We start from the raw sequence: 11,634 nt of genomic DNA, 5'->3' as shown, positions 1-11,634 counted from the left end.
TGCCACCAATCAATGTGACAAACCCAGACCTACTGGGATCTGCCACACGTTAACTAAGCTGCCACCAACCATTCCCTATAAGAAGTCACACAGACCAGGGATGGATTTTTAATAAATAAAGAACAAGGTTTATTTAAAACAACACACAGGGGAAAATAAAATGATCAGGTGAATAAGATAAAGTAACGTGGCTTATTCTCATTCATACATGCATACAGTTTGGTTCACACAGAACCCTTAACTTGAAGCACAGACCCTGAACCTATCAGTTCTGGCTAACCAACAGACACCTGAACCTATCAGGTTGGTACTCTGACACACAGTAGTACCCTGTCTGACACACAGACTCCCACACCAGCTTCTTCTTCCCAGCTGCTGCTTCTTCACATCCCAGCGTCTCCCCTTCTCCACACACGCTTCACATATATATACAGTACAGCCCCTCCTCCTGATGTCCCGCCTTCCACTCCCCATAGGATGGAACTTTCCCTCCAAACCCATGACAGACAGGTAGCATCAGTGCTGTATGTAACAGGCACGTCCACAGTAACACATTTTGTATACCCAAATCTATGTGTACGTTTCAAGACTATTAATAGCGAAAAATGTGTACAAGCCAAAAAGGTGCATAAACACCCTTTTGTCCACACGGAGAATGTATACAAAATGTTTACATTAGAAAACAAGAAGGAATAAATGTGTATATTAAAGAAATATGTATATCAAAGACATCTACACATTTTCACTTCAGAAGAAAAAGTCTCAGAAACCAATACAAAGGATGGGACAGGAATTCAGAGAAACACCATGAGACCTAATGCCTTTCACATTCCTACCTCATTTATGCCCAGAGGGCCTGAGCAAAGAAGAAAAATTGCCTTCCAGACAAAGTTCAGCAAACTAGGTTTACAGATTTCTCAGTATCCCGCTGGGAATTTTTGTCTGAAACTGATCATGATTGACCTTAATTTGTTAATGTGTTTACTCCACTTCTGAAACATACTCCAGATTTATTTATACCAGCTCAAAACTCTTCCATTTATGTCTGGCAACAAAGACAAAGTTCAATCCTTTCTTTGTATTCAGATGTCAGACAGCTCCCTGCATGAATTTATGGGCTGTCTCTGGCTGGCTGGTTCACAAGAGAGGCAAGCGCCAACAAAAGCAGCATTTGTAGAACACATTTCCTCTTCATAAGAGCTATTCACACTGGTTATATCCAATGGTTGCATGAATGTAAATAATCTTACATAGTCAATCCATCTCTCATCCCTTATCCCTTTTGCACCCCCTCCCAACATCTTCAGAGTAGTGTGAATTGTATTCTACAACAGAGACCTGAGAATTATGTGAAAACAGATGGCAGAATCTTCTGACAAAGTTGGCCCACCTAAGGAAGACTGGAGCTGTAGTGCATCAGCATCTGAAAAGCTATAAGTTGTCTCTGATACCACAGTGGAGTAATGGATAAAGTGATAGGCTAGGACTTAGGGGATCTAAGTTTCACCATGAAAACTCACAGCGATGACTGGGGTTAGAAGTGGTAAAATCATTCCTTACATATCTCACTTCAATTAAAAGCCTTATTAAAGTTTCTGTAAGTCAGTTACATCCTGATAACACATGGCATGCACACATACTTTCTGCATGTGTACTCTGCCAGACAGGGCATCTGTACTGCTTAAGTGCAGCGGACACCAGAAATGAAAATGCTGAGTGATTATCAAAGTTCATGCAAGACATTTCCTTTCTTTCTTCTCATCTACGGTTAATAGGATTTGAAGATAGCAGTGTACACAAAATGATGTTGATAAGTAATGTTCAGTAATTTTCATTATACAGAATCAGTTTCTGAAGGCTGGCTAGAACATTTAACGGGAATAAATGAGACACACACACAATGAGACAGACGTTTGAAAACAGCACACAGGAGACTAATTTTCTCCATTATTTGGTAGCTTGCTCCAGATCTGTTTTTCTGTGGAGGGTGAAAAAAAAACCCTCCAGTTTAGATTAGATGCAAATGTTACAGGATGGAATATAATTACTTATTTTGCATTTGAAGACAGCTCAGAGAAGAAGCTTAAATAGATGCACATTCATGTTTTTTTTAATTTTTTGAAGGAATAGGCAACCTCTAGATGCTTTGGACCACAATCTTCATAAACCCCAACCACCATGGCCAATGATTCGGTTTGTAATCCACAACAACTAGTGAACAGAAACATTGCCTGCTTCTGCTATATTTAAAGTATACCCCCAGCTCTAATATTCAAAGGTCTCAAGGGACAAAATTCTACTTAGGGAGAAAGCTTGAGTAGGTTCCTTCATTTTAAAAAATGCAGAAGAAACAAATTTTGCAAATAATGTGAAATGTTCTGGCATAATAACTGAAAAGAAAGGTCTGATATTACCAAGAGTATCTAGGAGACTACACTCACTCTGAGTTGAGATGTGTTGTTGTCCTATGGCTGATCAGGCCAGAGCCCTCCTAATCTCTTACCATGATGAAACACATAGACACAGTGCTGGAAAGAAAAGGACACAACTTGACTGATTATAGCAGCAACTGCTGGCTCAACATTGGGATGGATCCAGTGCATCAGGAGACCCACTTGTCTCTCAATGCTGCCTCATCCAGCATTGAGAGACAAGTGGGTAATATATATGGAGTGGCAGACCATGGAGGCCATGTGGGCATATGCCACTCTGTGCCTCCCTGCCACCTGGGCACAGCGGCAGGCCTATGACCCCTGAGCTAGGCCAAATCACCCTGCCCCCCACCTCCCATTAAGGGGATCCCTTAATTTACAGTGGGACCTGCAGGACCTGCTCACAACCTGTTAACACTGCCTGGATCCACTACAATGCCCCAAACTGGCTGTGGAGCTGCCTCATGTCCTGTTATAAGCCAAGGGGGTAGACTGGAGGGAAATCCTCCTCTTTCTGGTCTGTGCACCCTAGCCTAAGTTTCAAATTTTGTGGCTGGCCAATGGAAGGATGCTGCATCATCCATGTCCTCCCATCAGCTCCCATGCCCAGCCAGCCATGGCATTGGCACCATTCCCTGTTCCCTGGGTTGCCCGGTCCACTGCTCCACTCCCATCAAGGAGGCCTGGTAAGTTGGGAGGAGGTGGCTGTTTGTCTCCTTTTTTACACATGGCATCATGTAACAAGCATTTTCAGTTTTTCTTGCCATTATTCCCTAGTCAAGGCACCTTGCAAGTGTGACCTACAACTGCTCTGTGCAATTTCAGCAATGACGGCTAAGTAGATCTGTTAAAAAGAACAATAGAATCAGACTGTGTATTACACTGAGTTATGGGATCTTTTTCCAATCTATAGCAGGCAGGGAAGACAGTGTCTAAACAGAAGAGAGACAGACAGGAAGGATGTGCAGAACGATTTCTCTCTCCAGAATGGCCTTGTTCTTGCTATGTGCTATCAAGTCACCCTATAAATAAATAACTTCCAAAATACTCTATCATTAACAACCCTGCTGCGCTCTTGCAAACTCAATGACATGAGTTGTTTTATTAAGTCAATCCATCTCTTGTCTGGTCTTCCTCTTTTCCTGCTGCCTTCAACTTTGCTTAGTATTATTGTCTTTTCCAGTAAGTGTTATCTTTTAATGATTCACCCAAAGTATGGCAGCCTAAGGTGTTTTTTTTTTTTTTGCTTTTAGAGAGTTTGGACTTATTTTTTCTTCATTTATATGTATCAGACTAATTTAAAATTGTGGACCCATATGGTTCAAATAAATTTAAAATATGAAAATGATTAGATTTTTTAAAAAAATAAGAAGCAGGCTACATCCATAGCATTATTGCAACCATTTATTACACAAGTTCACGCTTTATTGCATAGTACTGTCTTACACACACACAAAAAACCCCTCCACAAATTGGTATTATTGATGCCTCAGAGGCCACCAATATATTGTGCTCATAGCAGCATTCAGCATTCCATAAACCAACACAAAAAAGGGGTGCCCCAAACAAAAAAAAATTATAACTGGACCTCATGTCAGCACCAGATTTGGCATGGATGTAGCAGAGAGTTTTTCACACTGCCAGTTGCTTTGTCATTGGGTGAGAAGTAGTTAAGTGATGGTGGTGGGGGAAGAGTCAGGTTCTGGTATCTTCCCCTGCACCGTGCCACTTTGTGAATGGCAGTGAGGAGAAGACTTGTAGACTATCTTGGCTGCTGCCATTGGCAGCAGTCCATACTATGTAAAGCTTGGCATATTTTTTCCTGCTGTCAACGCAGGCATGATAGTGTGCAGCAATATTGGGCCATTTTCCGGCTTTCTGAATCATAGGTGGAGAACCACAATGTTCCACATTCATAAAGAGGGTTTTGATTTAATTTATGAAGAAGCATACAGGATATCTGCACCTTCTTCATGGCTTTCTCACTGTGGGTAAAAATACCATTTGGTATTCAACAACAACAACCTTAAAAGAGAGGGTAAAATTCACCAATGAGAGACAAGGTGCCGGTAGGACTAGATCAACTATTAGGCAGAGTGAGGCTGTTATCTCAGACAACAGATGCTGTGGGATGGAAGCAGTGCCGATGAGCTGGAGGACAAAGCTGTGGCTACATCATGGCCTTCCCTGGGGCGGAGGATGCCATGCTGGTGTCCATGTTGAAGTAAAGCTTAATTTACTTTTTTATAGAGAACAGGAGTGGCAAGATTCCTTTTAATTTTTTACATGGTAATGTCCTTCATTGATGTCCAGTTCCCAAGAGCCTTTCAGGGAAACATCCCCTGCTTGGGGGAAGAACTATTAATGAATGAACTGAAAAGGTAAGTGAAGACCCATGCAGACCCAGCACAGGATTTCATAAAGCTTAATGACTAAATCTTTTAAAAAGGTACAGTAGATGATGGAAAAGTTCAGTCAAAATTACTGAAGCAAAAATGGAAAGCTTTGTGTATAGATAGAACAAACTTTAAATTTTTATTTCAGTGTCCCCTGTAGATGCATTATAAATCATTCTGCAACATTCTCTTGAAAATCTGCATTAGCAAAACATAAACCTTATTCTGGTGTTAATGAACCTAGTGTCCTCAACATGTTTAGAAAGCAGTCCCTGGGCCTCCCTGGAGGACAAAGCTCTGCTCAGAAGAAAAGTCAATACATGAGCAAGAAAAGCCCTGGAATATATGGATTACCTGGACAGTTTTGCATTTAATGTTTTTACAAATTCTCTCCGATCCCAGTGTTGACCAGACCTAGGGAAGAATGTACTGATGGACTGATTTAATGTTCATTGTATGTATGTATGTATGTATGTATGTATGTATGTATGTATGTATGTATGTATGTATGTATGTATGTATGTATGTATGTATGTATGTATGTATGTATGTATGCATGCATGCATGCATGCATGCATGCATGCATGCATGCATGCATTTATTTTATTAAATTTATACCCCGCCCATTTAGACAACGTCTACTCTGCTATTTAGCCTATAGGCTGCCTGATTTAATGAAAATGGATGGTTGACATAATCATGCAAAGCATACAATCAACAAAAATAATAATTAAAAAATCAGAAAGCAGAACGCCAAGCTAAAAAAAAAGGTGACACCGGATTGACACCTGATAAATTAAATCAAGCCAAATTACATGAAACATAACATAATAAACAGATTATGCACGAGTATAATAAAAATAATCTATATCCATAGTTACAAATATAACTTATGGGTCTCATAGATTAGCTTAAGATGTTGCCAAAGGCCTCCTTAAACAGTCCTGTCCTCAATAATCTTCTAAAGATCTGTAGGGTGTGGGGATCTGTCCAAACTAGGTCAATCATCTCCTAACCTGTCAGGAGATGCCTTCCCCCAGCAACAAGATTTCCATCTTGTTGAGATTTCCATCTTGTCAACTTGTTTGCCTTACTCCAGTCAATTACTGAAGACAAGCAGCATTCCAGCACTTGAATGGCATCCACTGCAGACATAGTGAATGAGAGACAGAGCTGTGTCTCATCAGCATATTAATGACAATGCACCCCAAATCTCTGGATGTCCTCTCCCAGTGGCTTTACACAGATGTTAAACATCATAGGAGAAATGACTGAGCCCTGGAGTGTCCCATAACACAGTGTCCAACCTCTCTGAGCTGAATTTTCTGACCATGGCCATCAAGAAAGGACTAGAACCACTAATGAACCAGGCCTCTGATTCCTGGCCCCAACAACTGGTCCAGAAGGATACAGTGGTCAATAGAATTGAAGGAAGCTGAGAGACCTAGAAGATCCAACAGGGTTCTACTCAGGATATCATTTTACAGAGTGACTAGCAAATTTAACCAACCATGATGGGCAAGAATCAGCCAAAGAAATGGTGTCTTTGCAGCATGCAAGTGTCTCATCAACTTCACCAGACATGACAAGTTGGAACTGATACCAAAGAGCTTCACAGGATAGTGCATTGGAAGTCTTGATTCAAACCATTGAACAAGGGGAGTCCAGGTCCCACCAGATGGCTTTGGTTTTCAGTCTAAATTGGGCTAATAGCCAATTATATGTAAATAAATCTGGATAGAGCATATTTGTCCAGATTTAAGAGGACTCTGCATTATATGGGGGATGTGGTGGCGCTGTGGGCTAAACCGCAGAAGCCTGTGCTGCAGGGTTAGAAGACCAGCAGTCGTAAGATCGAATCCACGCAACAGAGTGAGTGCCCGTCGCTTGTCCCAGCTCCTGCCAACCTAGCGGTTCAAAAGCATGCAAATGCGAGTAGATAAATAGGGACCACCCTTGGTGGGAAGGTAACAGCGTTCCGTGTCTAAGTTGCATTGGCCATGTGACCACGGAAGATTGTCTTTGGACAAAACGCTGGCTCTATGGCTTGGAAACGGGGATGAGCACCGCCCCCTAGAGTCGAACACGATTGGACAAAAATTGTCAAGGGGAACCTTTACCTTTACCTTACCTGCATTATATGGCAAAGTTCTGCCTGTTGATCGGCAGCTGAGTCAATTAAATTGGCATAGTATGCCTTCGTAGCTGCTTTGATGGAATTACAATAAACTCTAGACACATTTTTGACTGTTGTCCCAAAAGCATTATTGCTGAGACTAATTTGGTGGAGTCTGTGAGATGCTATAGCATGAGGAGCTTGTTTGGAATACACTGGAAGTTCAAGTCCTATTGCCTCTCTATGAAGGGCTTCAAATCTATTCTCCATTTTTATTCTATTGCACTTTCTGTGACTTTGTTTCTGACTGAGAAAGGGGTAAAAAAAAAGTGATTCTCATTCCTCATAACTCTTTAGCCCCTATGTCTATCCTTCTGAAATCTAGCAGGTTCTTGCATGAAAAATCCTCCAATTTGCTCCAATGCCTTTTGAGCTTTTGGGCCAAGCAGAGGCAAATCCATGTTAGAACTAAGAAACCTCACTACCTCTTAAGCCTCTTCTCTTCCTCCCTCCTTGGAGTGACCCCAGCCTGAGTTATAAATATACTAATAACAGAAAATGGAAGGTTTCTTCTTTTAAAACAAAAATGAAGGGCAATGTAAACTCTAATATAGATCAATAACACAGGCTGTATTTGAAACATTTCTGCACATCATTCAAGTCCTGGACATCTGATCTTCCAGGCAGTTCTAAGCACCACACATTCTGGCAGAAATATATGTGGACAATAGCTTAGTTTATGATGACAAGAGAAACCTTTTAATCCTCAGTCCTATTTCTTTGAAGTCCCCCTATTCTTATAATGTATTTGTGGTTTAAGTATGAGCTAAAATGTCAATATAATCTCTAAATCTTTTTGTATGTGCTGTAAAATAAACGCAATATTATCAGTAGTGCTGCTGACATACTACTTTGTAACAAGTTCTTGGGTTAGAAAAAGAGTCATTCCCTTTCCTGTGCAACATCAGGCTAAAAAGATTATAGAGATTCTATTGGCATTTTATTTGCAACCTTGCATGTTGCTGGTACTTTGTGTGACTGGAATGGACTTTTTCGGGCTTGGGCGATTGTCTATCCAACACTAACCAATCATTCCTTCCAGCCTGTGAATTCAAAAAGCCCCCTACCTTTCTGTTGAGTGTTCTTTCCCCACTCTCTTTCATCTGTAGCCCCCTCCACAAGTTAAAACCTGGCTGCTTTCACAAGCCTTTTGTGCTTTTTTTTTTTTTTTTTTTTTTTTGCACGTATGAAGTTACCTAGCTTTTGGCACCTAATATTACTGTATTTGCTATTTATAACTATCTTATTGTTACTATCCTTTATTAGTTATTTTATTTTTAGATATTTTCCTTGCTTGCTGTTTATATGAATTTTTATTGGGTCTCCTGTGTACATTGGCTCCGGCTGCAGGAAGGACATTTCAGTGTCCTTGAACTGCAGAACCGGGTTTGCCCTTCTCGGATCCGGAGGATGCGAGGCAAGCTCCAGTCATGTGTAAAGAAGGAGGGGGCGAGCAACCATTTAAAGGAACGTGCACTCCCGATGCATCCTCTTTCTTGTTTGGGCACCCAACCGCCCACCCTCTTTCTAGTGTGATTTTGGTCGCCTTTATGGGGCTGGATAGGAATTTTTGACCTTTATCCTGATTGGCTATTGGATGGAGGGATTTTTCACCTATCTCACACTGGAGAAGGGTTGTTGGCATTTGATTGGTGGTTATTCTTGATCACACTGGTGGGTAGTGCAGGGAAAAATTGGTTGTCTCGGTGTGTCCCTTTGATAATTATGATAAGCCAACAGCGCATCCGACCTCCCGGCTCTGCGGATCGTGCAATGACAGAGCCGGCGGCGGGAAGATGCGCTGGGCCACTTTCAGACCAACAGTCATCAAATAACAATGGCTTGAGGTCTGGGGTGTTTATTAGAGGCCGCCCGGGTTCCTGCTGTCGTCAAGACCACTGGAATCTGGGGCCTGGGACTCGCCCACTGTCTCGCATCTTGATTTCGGGACCTGGGAGGGCAAGTATCACTGGGATTTGTTCGCCACCTAGAGTAGTGGCTTTGCTACTAGCTGGGTGGAATAAATGAATAAATGAATAAATGAATGAATGTATGTATGTATGTATGAATGAATGAATGAATGAATGAATGAATGAATGAATGAATAAATAAATAAATAAATAAATAAATAAATAAATAAATAAATAAATAAATAAATGTGGGAGGCAAGTTATTTTTATTTTTATTATGTGATGATTAGCTGGTAGCTAAATGTATAAGTAAGCAGTAAAGAAAGAAGTATACATAAGCCAGTGATTTCAAGCAACTTTAAGTAAAGAAATTTTTTTAATGTTTCTCCTAAAAATGTTTCAGAATGAATTATTGAGATTTTAAATGCATGTTAATGAGAAAGGGGTGGATTCTGGCAAACTTCTAGCTATTCTCCTCAGTGAATCTCTGTACTTCTACTGAATAGCAAAAGGGAACTTGGGCAGAATTTCACAACTCAGCAGCAGATTCTTTCTGTTTGTCCAATCCAAAAGGTTCCAATAGTCCTCTTTGGGATCGTATGCTGTCGGAACATTGCTCCTAAACTGAAAATGCATGCATAAAAACTGCCAGGAAAAATCAGTCAAGATAGCACTGCTAATTCCACAGAAAAACCAAAGGATGAAGTTTCATCATTCATCATATATATGTATGCATGTATTCTGAATTATAGTCAGCTCGAAAGTCATCCAGGTAGAAATAAACTGAGGAGCTCTTGCCAGAAGCATAATTAGTTAGGCTTATAATTAAAGCCTGTATTTCTACTGATAATTCTCCAGAATAGCATTGGTAACATATTTTCAGAAAAACCTCTTTTATTGAAACTTAACATATGAATTTGAGGCAGGTTTATAATAAAGTTGGAAAGGAAGGTGACAGATATTTGGATATGACAAGTTTACGGTACCTTTTTAGTCTACAAACAGCCTAACCTTTATTTATAAAAATGTTTCATGACATTAGTCCAGGGCTGTCTAATATGGGAACTTCTTGAAACCACTTGGAGGTAAGATATACAAAGTAATGGCTATTATGAACAGGCTAAACTGAAGCAGAGCCTCGTGTTTAATCCTTCCATTCAACTAGTTTCCATGTATTTTTCAATCATAAAGACAGTCAGATAGGAATGAAAAAATCTGTCAGGTTCATTTCTCCAAATTTTGGTCAGTTCTAAAATAAACTGAAACAGATGTGATTTCAAAAGCAGCCATAAAGAAAGGAAAGGTAGACAGAATCTCCAGACCTAGCATAAATAGTTAACATTGTTAAGTTCCCATTATTAGGAGGATTATGTGAGGCTGGTGTATCTCAGTTGGCTTAGATAGTCAGCTCACAGCATTCAAGCTGAATGACTAGCTGACTCTCTTAATGCAGGAACTGCAGCCTAGAGGGCACCCCTTCCTGTAAGATCTAGTTTTTCTGGCTTCCTAAGAATCCAGAGTGCTGGCTATAGGATTCTAATGGACATCTTTGTTCGAGACCTTCCTTAATATTTTACATACTCTCAGGTTTGTTCTCTTATTTCTTAATTCCCATTTTCCTCAACTTTCAGAAGCCACTAGCAGAAGCACTTCCCTACACAGATTTCTTCTTGATTACTAACTATATCAAAGATTAACTGAAGTGATCAGTGTTAATTCATTGATAAGCAGAAATCTGCTGTGAAAACTAGAGCCCATTCCAAGGACATTGTATAAACATGTAGCAAGCAGCAGAATGAAAAATGGTTTATTCAGAAGCAACCCACTAGGGAAAAATGTGAGCATAGTCTTAGAATTCTAAGTGACTGATGATAATTTTGAATCAGACAATGATGCCACATAAAACAATGAGTCATGAAATTAAATGTTAAATCATGTTAATGTCTGAGCTCATACAAATTGGATAAGATGCATCATTCTAAACTGATGAAGTCTGAAAAGAAATAGGTTGTGCTATTTGTAAGGAGGAAATAATTTGCAAGGTCAACTACAGGATCACCTCAGAGCCATCAGGTTTTTGGTGTTGATGGGTTTTTTATTTCAAGTTTGCTCAGAAGCAATTGAGAGCAAATGGACAAGAAGAACATCTGGCATAGATGGGCAAGATCAATGCATCTGACATTCTTGAGTGAATTTCTTTGGTGTGCACAGAAAACATCTGGTGACAGAAAAAAGAATCAAGAGTGAGTCAAGAAGTCCAAAGTAAACCATTTGCTGATCCTATCAATAAACAGAGTGATGGCTGTTGTCATCTCTGTCAGACTGTGGCATGCCATGAGTGTTTTCTAAAGATTGGGGTGGCACTCTGGGTTACTGCAGCAAATGTCCCTTTGAAAAGAAATGAATGAAAGCCGCTCACAGTCCATTTCATTCACCTTTCATGTCTAAGGTTGTCATGTTTGCATTTCAGCTTCATCTGAGATGTTTAGACATTTTGGCTTCTCCCTCCTTGGCAATCAGTTTGCAAAATGTTTGGTGTGTGTATGCAGGATTTGGAAATATTCCTTTAAGTTCAACAGTTTAAATGGAACTAGGATATAACTGCTTTTGCTTTTCTTAACCCACTGTACCCTTAAATGTAACAACAAAGACTTCGTGTTACAAATAATAATAATAAAACACATCAACAAATGAAATAAAACATAAATGTAAGGAAAGCT

Source organism: Pogona vitticeps, chromosome 4 (assembly GCF_051106095.1).
Source record: "Pogona vitticeps strain Pit_001003342236 chromosome 4, PviZW2.1, whole genome shotgun sequence".
Classification (NCBI taxonomy): Eukaryota; Metazoa; Chordata; class Lepidosauria; order Squamata; family Agamidae; genus Pogona; species Pogona vitticeps.
Note: the sequence above shows the minus strand (reverse complement) of the source record.